Source organism: Mobula birostris, chromosome 7 (genome assembly GCF_030028105.1).
Source record: "Mobula birostris isolate sMobBir1 chromosome 7, sMobBir1.hap1, whole genome shotgun sequence".
NCBI classification, from domain to species: domain Eukaryota; kingdom Metazoa; phylum Chordata; class Chondrichthyes; order Myliobatiformes; family Myliobatidae; genus Mobula; species Mobula birostris.
In genome coordinates this window covers 55,556,543-55,570,384 of record NC_092376.1, presented here as the reverse complement: position 1 = coordinate 55,570,384, position 13,842 = coordinate 55,556,543, and the positions used below count along the sequence as shown (strand labels likewise).

The following is a 13,842-nucleotide window of genomic DNA, read 5'->3' as shown; positions in this document are numbered from 1 at the left end:
CCTTACACTCCTGTTGTGATCAGGATTGAGGAAATGGAGGGAGATATTGCACACACCAGTCAGGGGTGCTCCCTCAAGGGTTAGAGTCATAGAGCACTACAGCACAGAAACAGGCCCTCAATACCGTCAATATCAGCCCTGTATTTGTACTGTGTCAGAAATCTTTTGGTATTGGCTTTAGTAGTATTGGGGAATATTCTTAAAACATCATACTGGCTATTCTTTATTTATCGATGTTACTACCATAACTGTGGCCTCCCTTACCATAGCAAGATCCATCCCAACAGCTTATTTCATTGATTAACTTATTACCATACCTGTGGAAGTGGCCTGCAGTGTGTCACATCTCTACTAATAGTTGAATCAATAATAATTCATAGGTAGTCTTCCGCATGGGTAAGTGTGGAGGTGGTTTTCCAGTCACCATCATTAATTTCAGAAGCATCAAATCTATTCTTCTATATTTCTGTTTACCAACCAGGATTTGTCTAAGCAGTTACTGGAACTGGGATGCCAGCTGCTAAGACTCACTATTAATAATAATGTTTTAAAAAATAAATGCACCCCATTTCAGTCACTAACTGTGATGATATTTACTGTATTCATTCTGCAGCCCTAAACCTAAGCCAAGACCTTAAGTCTTTTAGTTATAGTTTCTATCCACACTTTAGAGAAATTATACTATGTCAACCTGTAGTTCAAAGTCTAATTTACTTAACTACTTTAGTCTCTTATTGAAGGAGTTTATCTGTCAGTAATCACTATTTTGAGTAGTGAGTCACTTCTCCCAATCTAAAAGAAGATACTTCCAACTAATGAAGTAGATTAAACACAGATATTTTATTTTAGTGGAGAACATGTATTTTGAGGAGTATTTTCTGACAGTGATTATAATTCTACAAATGGTTTTCAAACACAAGTACAACTTTTACAAACTAGATAATCATATCAGTAAATTGCAGACAAACAAATCATCGAATTTAGAGACAAGGCTCTTCATCCAATTCAGAAACAAGGCCCTAGAAAGAGATCCTCCTTGGGTCAAGGCTGAGAAATTGATTCTATGTCTTCATCTCAGTAATTGTCTCCATCCTTACTGCCTTCCAATATTGATAACTATTTTTGTCATTCATCTAGTGACAACTTCATCTGGGAGGAGTTAAAATGACACCAGAGGTTTTTTCAGACCCAGGCAACTTCTTCCAGTTCATCCACAAAACAGCATATTCTTCTCTTTTACGTCTCTTTTTCCTTTTCAAGGTGGCTGAGATCCTGTCGGAGTCCATGATCTACAGCTGCAGCTCAGACAATGGTTTTTCATGGGTGAGGGGTTCTCGCTCGCAGATTTGCCATGCGGCCTGACGTTTTGATATCTCCAGGTGCAGCCTGGAAAATGTGTTCCTTTGGGTGTGGCCCTGTGAACGACCCAAATCCTCGCCGATGTCATCAACTGAAGGGTTGCAAGAGATTGAAACATCAAGACAGCAGGTGGTATACACTGCTTTCAAAAGAAGGCCACTGCGCTCTCTCTCTCTCGATGGTGAGTGAGAGTCTGTTGATCCTCGAACTGGGGAACTTGGACAAGCGACGCAGCAGATTGTAACTTTGAAACAGTGAGCTGGTGGTCTCCACTCTCACTGTTGCAGGAGTGATACCTCTTTCTCCCTCACTAGTGAGAGAGAGAGCCTGTCTGAGATGTTGAAATGTTGGAATGGACAGTAGTTTTTGATGGACTCTAGACCATGGTCTCTTTGGGGGCTGCTTTGCTGTTACTTGCATGGTGGTTGGTGGAAGGGGTGAAGATTTTGCTGGAGCAAGTAGGGGGAGGGGGAAGGGGGGGGTTACTGTTTTCTGTCATTCATTCTTTGTTTTTTTCGTGGATGTCTTTCAACAAATTTTAGGTTGTATACCATATACATTCTCTGATAATAAATTGAACCATTGAACCATTGAAGTGGTTTTTTTCACAACTGCATTGATGAGGTCAAATGGCAGGAGCATCAGGTTAAAGAGATAATGTTGTTTCTTTTGATTAGGTTGCGGTCTCAGTTACGTCAACAACAGGCTTCCTGAGCCTTGACAATATTGTTTCTCAGGAAAATAGGTAAATACTATTAGTTAGAGATTAACAGTAAACATCTTGAACCTTAGACAATTTCTTCTGATGTGCTAAAAAGCTGAGTTTAGCAATAAATCTCCTGACCATGGATAATGCAGTATCTTCTCAACTTTACTCTTTTAGTATGTTATTTCATATTTAGGTGATTAGTCAAATATTTTTCATAAGCGGCGTGATTTAATTTTACAGGAAAACCTTTTTTCAGGAAAGTAGAATTGAAGAACATTTTTCCAGACAAACCACCACATTGTATTTAATTGTTGCTTCCCATCAAGCTACCATCACTTCTGTAAAGGGATTTTTAAAGTACTGTCATTTTGAGGCAAGTACAAGTGTAATATATATCTGCAAACAAGCAAACTCAGGATGTTAAGCATCAGTGGGGAAATGGAATTGTTAATGATTTACATTGAGACCCTACATTGGGATTAAGAGCAGAGATATCTGTTGTAAAGAGGAGAGAGGGAAGAGTGGAATTGGGAGTCAGTGACAAGTGGGTGATAGGTAGAAGCCCTCCAAGTACAAAGGGAAAGAAAAGGCTAATGTAGTCTGCGGGGTGGGGGGCAGAGGTGGAGGAGAGTGAAGGTGGAAAATAGCTGCTGGAGGGAGCACAAAAGCTAACATTGCTGGAATCTGGTAAGGAAGGGAATGTATGGGTAATGGATGGAACAAGGAGGGAAAAGGGGGTGAAAATGTGTGATGGGGGCTGGGGTAGGGGCAGAGTGGGGTTATGGGAAAAGGAACAAAACTGAAGCAGAGAGGAATACACAGGAAGTCCACCAATCATCTCTTGACCCCTTTCCTACCCTTCTCCCTCCTCTTTCTCCTTGTTACTATCTTCCCTCTCGCACCTCAGTCAAACTCTAAGGTCTTGATCCAAAATAGTAATAGTTCTTTTCCTTCCACAGATGCTGCTCAATAAACTATGTTCCTTAGCAGTTTGTGCTTTGTTCCAGATTTCATCATTTCTTGTGCCTCAATCATATACACTTCACATATTACAACTGCCCCTGTAGTTTTAACAACTTAGATTTATATTAAAAATGTACATCTAGTATTGAACTGAAAGAGCTATTGAGAATTGTTAATAGTCACTAAATTTGAAGGGACAGAACTGTTTTACTTCAAATATATTTTATATTCTATTTACTACCATTTCTGTCCCTAAAATACCGTACTTACCTAAAAGGATGAAGCCTTTGAAAGAGGACATTGAAATCCTTTTATCCATTCTTATCATCGAAAGACTTCTTTTATGGTCCAAAACTGGTTATTGTCTCGTACATCGTTACGAAACCTATTAAATATTAAGTTATGAATTTAAACCATTTAAGTTCTTTAAATAGGCCAGGATGTTTAATTGCACTAGGTGGCAGCCTATTCCATAATTTGGCAGCAAAGGACATACGAATTGTCAGGAATAATAAAGTAAAATAATGTAAAGCCAGGCAGAAAATAGTATTATACTATGTCTATCTTTAATTATGGAGTATTTACTGTTTAAAGAATGAAGCAAGTTATAAATTAATTTCAATCTGGGAGCTATATATACTTTTAAGCATAGTCTATATCTAAACCAATTAGTCAGACTTCACATCAATGAGACATGACAGACCTGTATTTTTCAGAGTAGTTTTTGGAACTTTATCCTGCTTCCAAAGCATGTTAGACATTGCACACTCTACTAATGTCGTATCAACAGTTTGTAAATAGTACAACATTCAAGATAACCCTTTTTTTAAACAACAGATATATATATACTTTATTCCAGGTTTTTGGGTTTTGGCCAAGAGCAAATACCTGAATAGAGAATAGGAGAGAAATTAAACTATCACAATTGCCCAGTTGAGCACAGATTAGGGACTGGGACTATTCCAGTTTGCATGACTCATTATCATGTTTTGCAGCGAAAATGCAAGGGAGTTGAAACAAAAAGAAACTTAAAGGTACCATGGCAAAGTTTGCATCTTCTTTTTGTTTTATTTTTCACAGTAGTTTATCACAAACTCTTCATTTCTGGCAGACATCTGCCTTGCTATACTCTCAAACAATAAACATTTCACTCAACTTAAACCTTACTTAATAGGCTGCTGACCATTCCTTTGTTTCTTCACTCACCACATATTACCTTCTTCTTATCATTGTTCAACATGCTTTTATCTTTTGCAATAGTTAGCCAAAACACCTTGACATGGCCCACCTGCTCTCCGAATGGAGGACAGAGGAAAATCTAATCTATCGTGAGAAAGAGAAATAGAATATTGAACAGCATCAGTGTCCATGAATAATTCATAGCAAAGGTGCCTAATCATCCTGGTAACTATCCATCAAGATGGGTCTAATGTAAAGGAAAATTGTATTAATTGAAAATGTTGGCTTTGCTTATGAAAGACGACGAAAGAAATAATTTTCCCTTATTTGTAAGTCATTGTCGCTAATAAGATAAATACTTGTAATTTGAAGATACAATTTGCACATACATTCTGAACTCAACAGAGAACTCTCATTCAGTTTACAAGAAAATGCAATTTCTCATGTAAAGATTCAACTATGATCTCAGAAAATTGTTCTGAAATATTTTTCTCGGGACCACAAATGCTTGGATTTTGGTACAGGAAAAGGATCATTTTACTAATGCAGTATACTGTAGGTGAATACAATTATAACCACATCTTTAAACCTTTCAAGTTCAAGTTTAAATGACATTTCAACCATACATAAAAACCATGAATACCGCCAAACGAAATAGTGTTACTCTGGGGCCAAGGTGCAAAACATAGCACCTACAGTCACACACAGCACAAGGCACATATAAGATAGCAAGCACATATATCAGTAAAGTACAGTCACACAAAGAATATAGTCCCTGACCCTGAGTCCATGAACGTCACATGAGTCTGCGGTCACAATACAACTTGTCTTCTGCCAAGTGAACACTGGGGGCAGCACCAGCTCCAGCTTGGACGCTATGCCACACCACCTCAGGTGCAGCACACTGACTCTCTTGCCTCCCTCCAAGACAGCTAGTTTTTTTTGTATAAATAAACTTTTTATACAACTTCATAACATTTATAATATACACCAAATTAATAAAATCAAAACTAAACCAAATTTAAACAACAGGAATTCTGCAGATGCTGGAAATTCAAGCAACACACATAAAAGTTGCTGGTGAACACAGCAGGCCAGGCAGCATCTCTAGGAAGAGGTACAGTCGACGTCTCAGGCCGAGACCTTATCTATGGTACTGGATGTAAGGCTGAATCCTCAACTAAAAATATCACTGACTAACATGAATGTCTGATCTCTATAACATTGCTGCACCTTTCTCTCTCTCTCTCTCTCTCTCTCTCTCTCTCTCTCTCTCTCTCTCTCTCTCTCTCACTCACACACACACACTTTCAGTTAATATTGCTCTCAATCACTTCCCCTCCTTTTCTGGTTTATGTTCTTCCTTTCTTTCCCTCTCTTTATGTTTGTCTCCTTCCCTCCTTCTTCCAATTCCGTTTTCAGAATTTCTAGTACCTCACTGAGTTTCATTGACACTAGTCCAATTTTCAAAGTTTAAGGTAAATTTATCATCAAAGTACATGTATGTCACCATATACAACCCCAGGATTCATATTATTGCAGGCGTTCACAGTAAATACAAAGAAACACAATAGAATCAATTAAAAACACAAAAATATGGACAAACAACAAATGTGCAAAAGACAACAAACTGTGCAAGTTAAAAAAAGAGGAAAAAAAGTAATAAATATCAAAAGCATGAGTTGTAGAGTCCTTGAAAGTGAGTCCAGAGGTTGTGCAATCAGTTAAGTGTTTGGGTGAGTGAAGTTACCCCTCTGGTTCAAGAGCCTGGTAGTTGAGGGGATAAAACCATTCCTGAACATGGTGATGTGGGACCTAAGGCTCCTGTACCTCCTTCCTGATGGCAGCAGTGAGAAGAGAACATGTGATGTTAGATGATGATGGATAATGCTATCCTGTGACACCGGTCCTTTTAGATGTGCCAATCACATTTACTTAACCTGTTCACAATTTCCTTTAACTGCATCCTGTTCTTCCACCAATTCAATCTCATTTTAAACATTGACATAACTTCTGCCTTGCACTAGTTTTGAAAATAAATTTCACAGATCATTATGCCCCTGTAAAGAACTTTATTCTGCTGTTTCACATACCTAAATTGTCATTCTTTCTAAATAATACTTCTTGTGTTTCTGTAACAAACTACGTTGATTTCAACTACTTCCACCTGCATAACATCAGTCATTTATAACATAATCAGACTGTAATGGCATCTAATCCTTCACTGTTTCTTCATATTATCCAAATATCTTGTCCCATTTATCTGCATTTATATCCTGGTTTCCTTATATTCCTTTCTGTTCTTTTGATGTTACCAGTATAAAATTTTCATGCTCCTATTTTAATTCCATTCAACATGCCTTAGTGGCCTCTGTGGAAATTCAACTGGATAAATTCAAGCTGTAAGAAAAATGGGGATGACAATTCATTTTACTGGATATTTGAATGGAAAGGGATGATTCACGTGAGCCAGTATTTAGTAAAGTCACAGTAGGAAATTCAAGTAGAGGGATATAATAAGACATAGTTTCTGCACGTGACCTTGTCTGCCATCATAAAAGGCTGCATTAACCAAAAATATAGCACTTCAGAAACAAGGTTCTAAGGAAACTTCTTTTGAGTATGTTGCAGTATTGGTTTGAATAGTAGCACATTATATTAGACTTTTTGTCCTTTAAAATATTAGGCCATTGGAGTTCTTAAGAATTAGTATTTCCATTGAAAATGGGAAAGGAAAACCAGTGATTCCTTCACCTGTGTTGTAACAGTCCGTAAATAACACAAGTATAACAACAGGTCAAGGTTTTATGACCATGTTCTTGATGGTCATAGAAACAAGTGCTAACAAAACAAGAGCAAAAGGAGGATGGGATACATATAGATTCAAATAATTTGCAAAATGAATAATGTTTTAAACTTGAACAAAGTTATAAAAATACTACCTATTTACCACTATTCCAACTCACAAAATAACTAAAGTGAATATAGTTTCTAAATTATTTTATTTGGTTTTAATCAATTTTATGAATTAATATGTAAAAAGTAAACGAAGTGCATAATACCAAAAATAAGCTCCATTTCTAGATGTGGAGGAGCCATTAATTTGCAGGTTAGTATCATGACCACTTAATAATAATGCTGCAATCACGTTAGTTCACCATGTACATTTGACGCACAATTACTTTTTGATCACTTAGCAGATGACAGGGAAGTTCAATACTGGTTGGCAATTGAAAAGTCACTTTGCCAGCCTTTGAATTTACTGGATCATTAACTTTACTGATGCAGTATTTTCAGCATTTTGTTTTTATGCCAACAAAAGTAATTATGTCAACTTCTGATTACTGACTTGCAACTGCTTTTATGTTGTTTGTTGAAATTCGTAATTCTGGCTGCAGGATATCTACCTGGTTTGCAATTTTCTTTAGCTACCAAAGAAACCTGGAAATCTAAGTGAAGTGTTTTATTATTTCTTATCAATATCATAAACTGTTTTACAAAACATTAGCTCACATAAGGGAGCAGGAAAAATGTGTCTTGCCCCAAGCAAAATGACATTCACATGTAGATGTCCTTCTATTGTTTTCATTAGCCGAAAAAGATTCGCTGTGAACCACTTTGGTGATCTAATATTATAACAAATAATTGAGTGACTGGCTCAATTATTGTTCTTCTACATAAAAATTCTAAATCTAAGCACTACTGTAACAGGATTTAGCTTCCTAAAAGAATCCCACCCATAATCTGTGCTTTAATAAAACTACTTTTCAGGTTCAGTTGTACTGCAATTCAGTGCAATAGTAGGAAATCATCTTCTTAATATTTTGAGTGGGCAGGTATATTATTATACTGCATTAATAATTTTTACTATTAGCTTTGCTCAGAGATTGCATTCTGATTTAGGAGATTGTGAATTCACGTCCAAACCAAACTACCTTGGTGGCAATTCAAGAAATACTAACATGCCTGAAGTCTCATATTTCAGGTAGAATATTAAACTTTTTGCAGTGCAATGTTGTTCCAATAAATCCCATTTGACAATCTGAAAGGAAGTAGAGAACTCCTTTAGTGCTTTAGCCAGGCTCTACCCCTTAATTAAGGTCACTCAATACAGATAATTTGAACATACATTTTATTGTTGTTTGTAAGTTAAAAATTGGTTTATTTGTTTGTCAACAGAGTCTGAACTTCCAAAATGGATTTCCATTGGCTGGGTAGCATTTTGTTGCATCTCAATGATGTGAAAGACATTGTAAATTATTTCTTTCAAAACAAAATACAGTTAGTGGAAATACAAAACTGAATCACTTCCATTGGCAAAACCTTCAGAAATGAAACCCAAAAGACTAGCAATCTCCTTTGAGAAGAGAAAAGGAAGAGGGAGTAAAACAAACAACAAAAAATCCAAGTCAAAGCCAAAGCCAATTACTTTCCAAAGGCATAAAGACAAATCAGAAAGCTGTTAAACAAAATGAACAACATCTCTATGTGATAATCAGAGGCATTGCAAGAACAGAAGAACATGAAAAGAACTAATATAATGAGCAGAACAGGAAGAACATAAGGGATAAAATGAAAATAGAATTTTAGAAATGTGGTCCAGCAATTTTAAAAATGTAAAAAATTAAAGGTCATAGATATAATTATTCTGCTGAGTGGATTTTGACATGGATCAAATGGACCAAATTGCCTCCTTCAATAGTTGTTAAGTAAGTCAAACATTTCGGAGTGGAAACACATATGACTGTATATTGATAGTCTACATGGAATTTCACGTGGCTTCTATTCAAGAAGTATTCAAGCTCATTCCACATGTTGCTTAATTGGGTGAAAATAATTCTACAAAGTTGTATTTGACCTTCATTTTCACTTGATGACCCCAAAATCATTGAAATTTCCAAGAATGTTAGAGGTACTTTTTCATGATAAAACAAAAGCAACTTATTAAAAATATTGAATATATTAAATAAAATAGACACTCAAACAACAGATCAGCCACCAGTGAGTCACTTTTCTCTCTCCATTCATGCTGCTTTACTACTGGATGTTTTCAACATTTTGTGGTGTATTTCAGTTTTCCTGCATCTGCAGTAATTTGCTTTTAGATTTAGAGAGATAGATACTTTGTTGTTCCCAAAGGAGATTACAGTGATATAGTAGCATAACAAGTGCACAGATATACATATTAGAAGTAGAAAGAATAAAAAATAAGCACCTCAAACAGTCTAACAGGAGGGGGTCTTCACTTTCCTGGCTATAGGTTGACTCATTATAAAGCTTAATGGCCAAGGTAAGAATGATTTCAAAAGGTGCTCTTTGGAGTAGCGCAGTTCTCTTAGTCTACTACTAGAAGTGTTCCTCTGTTCAGCCAAGGTGGCATGCAGAGGGTGAGAAACATTGTCTGGAATTGCTAGGATTTCCTGTGGGGTCCTTTGTTCTACCACAGCCTCTGATGTGTCTAGTTTGACTCCTATAATAGAGACAGTCTTTCTAATTAGTTTATTAAGCCTTTTGGCATTACCCATGTTGATGCTATTGTCCCAGCACACCAGATTGTACCAGCAACAACAGTGAACACGTGAAGGGGAGGCCTGCATACTCCAAAGGACCCCCATCTCTTCAGGAAGTAGAAGTGACTCTGGCCCTTCTTGTACACAGCCTCTATGTTGGTATCTTCTCAACCTTATTGTCTAATCTTATGTTTTCAAGACTTTATGTCTTCCAGGTATAGCCATTTGTACTAGATTATACAAGTATTACAAACATTTGTCTTTGGTGTCTGACTGATAAGGGACTGAATCTTTCATAACATTGTTTCGTCACAGTGAAGATTGCAATTCAGTTCTTGGAATATTTATTATAAATTACTATAATTGCACATTTGAATGGAGATGTAATGTAAAGATTTTTACTCATGTATTTGAAGGATGTAAGTAATAAAGTCAATTCAATAAAGTCTATATTGACCTAAAATAGTGAGATGATTCTGCTACTTAAATCAACTGCAAGATTAATAGACTTTGTTAAGCAAGCATGTTAAGAGTCACAGAACCAGGAGTTAAGATACAGATCAGCCACTAACAGCAGGCAACATTGAATGCTGTTCTCATGTTCCACAAGCATAGCAGGTGATTCACCTAACCACTAAATTGAATTGGTTTACACTTTAATATTTAATTTGTTCAAAAGTTCCTGTAGCTCTGGAAAAAAATACCATTATAGTATGTAACAAAATAGTGAAAATCTTTCCTGCTGGGTATTAATTGTGCATTAATTAAGCAGTTTTCATAATTGTAAAAAAAGTCTTAAGTAATTTATTGTGCAGAATATTAGCTTAGGTTTGTTATTAACTATCTTAGCTAGTACATCGAAAACTAAAAAAAAAGTCACTATCTATCAGTATTATTGACGTGGAGGCCCACTACAATGTTTAAAGAGCTGTCAAAATGCCATGTGAGAATATGGGATCCTGTAAAAGGGGAGGTAGGAAGAAACCAAATACCATTCTCACATTGTTGATGAAAATCCTTAGTTTTTGCTGAAACGCGCTTGCTGTAAGTTACCAGGACGAAGAGACTCAGCTCGGCAGACAGAGAGCGGCCACACCGCCACTCTCCCTTTTGTTCCGATCCCTTCCCTGGCATCTCGTGGCGGTGGGGAACGGGACGGCCGGCGCCTGCGCAGTTGCGTGGTTCCTGGCGCAGGCCATTTGACCTCATCCCTGGAGTAGGAGTAGGAGGGAAGCGGAACCGGGATTCGTGGGATTGGCCGCTCCGGCAGCGGGAAGGGAGGTAGAGAAGACGGAGCAACGAGGGAGTGGGAGGCAGCGAGTCGGAGCGGAGCCGTTGAGGCAGAGGTGAGTGGCGCCGGCGGCAATGTGGAAGATGGGCACCCGGTGCCTCTGCGGCCTCTTTGCTCCAGGGCCCGTTCCCCGGGGCTCGACACTACTAGATACCGAGTCTCGAGTGATTGTCAGCGGGGAAATCGGCAGTGCCCTCTCCCTTCCTTCGCTACCAGAGAGTAGGGAAGTTGAGTAGAAAGGCGCAGCCCTGCGATAAGGGACAAAAGCATCACGGTACCACGAAGTGCAACATTGCTTTACGTTTAGCTTTCCTTTCCTTCAATTCTAATGTTGAAGTTGAGGTTTAATCTTTGTAACACTCATTTGGAAAACGGTACCAAGGATGTAGTAAAAGCCATTCATGTTTTTTTCAGATGTGTTGCCTAAGTGACAAAACTACCGGCAGAGTTCCCAGAATTTGATCATTTTAAACCCATGTCCCTTTTTGTTCAGCCTTTCTCCCTTTAACTTCCTTTCAATTTCCTGTTTGTAAATTATGCTGAGTTCTCGGCTGCTTTGCGAGTGCCAGAAGGCCTCCGGAAATGTTCCTAGAATTTGACTGCTGGCAAGGTGTTGAATGTTAAGGCACACTACAGTACAGAATGCCTTCACCTGGATCCATGAAAACTTAACATTTGGTGGATTGGGAGCCAATTTAAGATAACGATCATTAGGTGAAGGTTAATGTCTGGGGTAAGATTATAGACTGCAGAAATGGAAGATTCAGGTATGGATATAATCCAAGTAAAGATGAGTATTTCAGGGACAAATAGACTGAAGAAAGATTACTGAAGTGAATGTAGATGTGCTTTTGATGGGGAATGTTATGGAGTTGGAAACAATTCCTAATTAAAACGTATGCATTGTTAATAATTAGAGAGCAAACTAGAATTTAGCAACTTTGGGGAAAACATAGGCAGTGGTTTTAATTTCCCCAATGTTTAACAGGAGAAATTCACACTTAGAGTTGAGGTTGAGAGCAAGAGTTTCCAATTTCTTTTTTTAAGCTAAGACCTGAGAACATCTGGTCAATGGGGGCAAGTTTTACAATACTTGATGTCTTTATGATAAGTATGATGGACACTCTGCTCTTGTTCTGCAAGTCAGTGAAATATATAAATAGATTTGCCTGCCTAGATCCAGCACACACAAATAAATTGCTTCAAATGTTATTGAAATCCACTGAGTACATACCAGTGAATTAAAAAAAATTCTGAAAGGAATAATACTTTACAATTGGAAATACTTTTGCGCTTTTAAGTTGTTGAATATCTCTTCAGTTATATTATATCTAACATTTCTTACTAGAGGTTTTTGGACTCATTTAATGTAGCTTTTTTCTCGTTGGGGTTGGAAAATTAACATTGAAACTACTTTGTACTATAAATGGTTCTGTACAGAATTTTCTACTTAAATCTCAACAGTTAGAAGTATTGCATCCAAAAGTTAACAGCTGTTCAGAACTGTATATTTTCGATCATGAAGTTGTATGCAAGTATCTCTTTGCAATTTCATTCTGCTTTGCAAAATCCTAGATTATTAAGAGCACTGGATGTCATATTGTTCTTCACTTGTACTAAATGTGGATAACTAGTTCACTTGGAACAGAAACTTATCAAGAAATGCTTATGCATAATTGAGACATCAGAATTTGAAATTATTACTTTCTCTGTGTTCATATCAAGATACTTTGAGATTTCACTCCTTGGGTTTGTGAATCTTGCTGCAAATGTTGTTTTTTTGCCAAGAAAAAAATGTGACCTGATAGATACTGAACTAGAGTGAACATTTGGGGTGGGGGGGGGGGGGAAGTATAATGCTTCATTTATAAAAGTAAATAAGAGCCAAAATGTATGATTTGGCTTCCGTTTTGCCATTGTTCACCAGATAATTTTGCCAGAAAGGAAACTCATCTTGGTGAATTTCCAAAAGTTGAAAAATGCAAGATGTGGCTTTTGACTTTGCTTTCCTGTGTTCTTAGTTGGTAGTTCAAAGGACAGATAAAGTGTGAAGCAAAAAAATGTCAAAATGAATTCATAATTGCTTTTATGTATTCTGGTACTGGATATTTACAGAAACATTTATGATATCATGGCTTTATTCCCGATTGTATCAATATTCACAAGAAGTGTGCAACAGCTGAAACCTGTTTGCTTTTATTTGAAATATTAGAACAAATTTTGTATTATATTTACTGTATAGACTGGTAGCTTTTGGAGGAAATTTGGTGCTGGCTATTTCATTGCTGGCACAGGGCATGCTGTGATGATTAGACAGACATTAATGTTATTACATTTTCAGGCAATATTGATTTTTGTATGCCTCTGAAGAAATGCCATGATCAAATACTGGAGTTTTATCAACAATAAGTAGGCAGCTTTTTTTTTTGAAAATAACCTGCAAGAGCGATGGAAATCCCATGTTTCTCTTGATGTAGTTTTCTTCTGAACTCTGTTCCATGGTTAAATTAATTCATATATGAGATTTTTACCAAATGTACACACTTTCGGGACATGTTCTCAGTCATGAAGTCCCTGTATCTTGTAGTGGAGCAAAGGTGTTTCAAAAGTTCCCATAGGATGGAAACTAGCTATAGCACTATTTGTTTTACCTAAAGCTATTTGTATTCAGCAAAAGAATTAAACTGATAGTGAACCCCATAATTGACTTGCTTTGAATACCATCTCGGTTCAATGTAAATATACTTTCCGGAATTGAATTTCCTCTGAACTTTAAACTTGAAATAACTTGAAACACCATTGTGCTTATTTTGTCTATATTAAGTATTAAG

At 37.0% G+C, this 13,842-nt stretch overlaps 1 protein-coding gene across 3 annotated transcripts in view; it reads left to right on the top strand.

Moving 5' to 3' along the window:
* Positions 1-10,906: 10,906 nt before the first annotated feature.
* Positions 10,907-13,842, top strand: part of LOC140200215 (cytoplasmic protein NCK2) — an 83,308-nt gene continuing 80,372 nt past the window's right edge. For all 3 annotated transcript variants that reach the window (XR_011886576.1, XM_072263204.1, XM_072263206.1), the window contains exon 1: positions 10,907-11,066. The gene's annotated coding sequence lies outside the window, so the exon portion shown is untranslated. The remainder of the gene's footprint in view (positions 11,067-13,842) is intronic.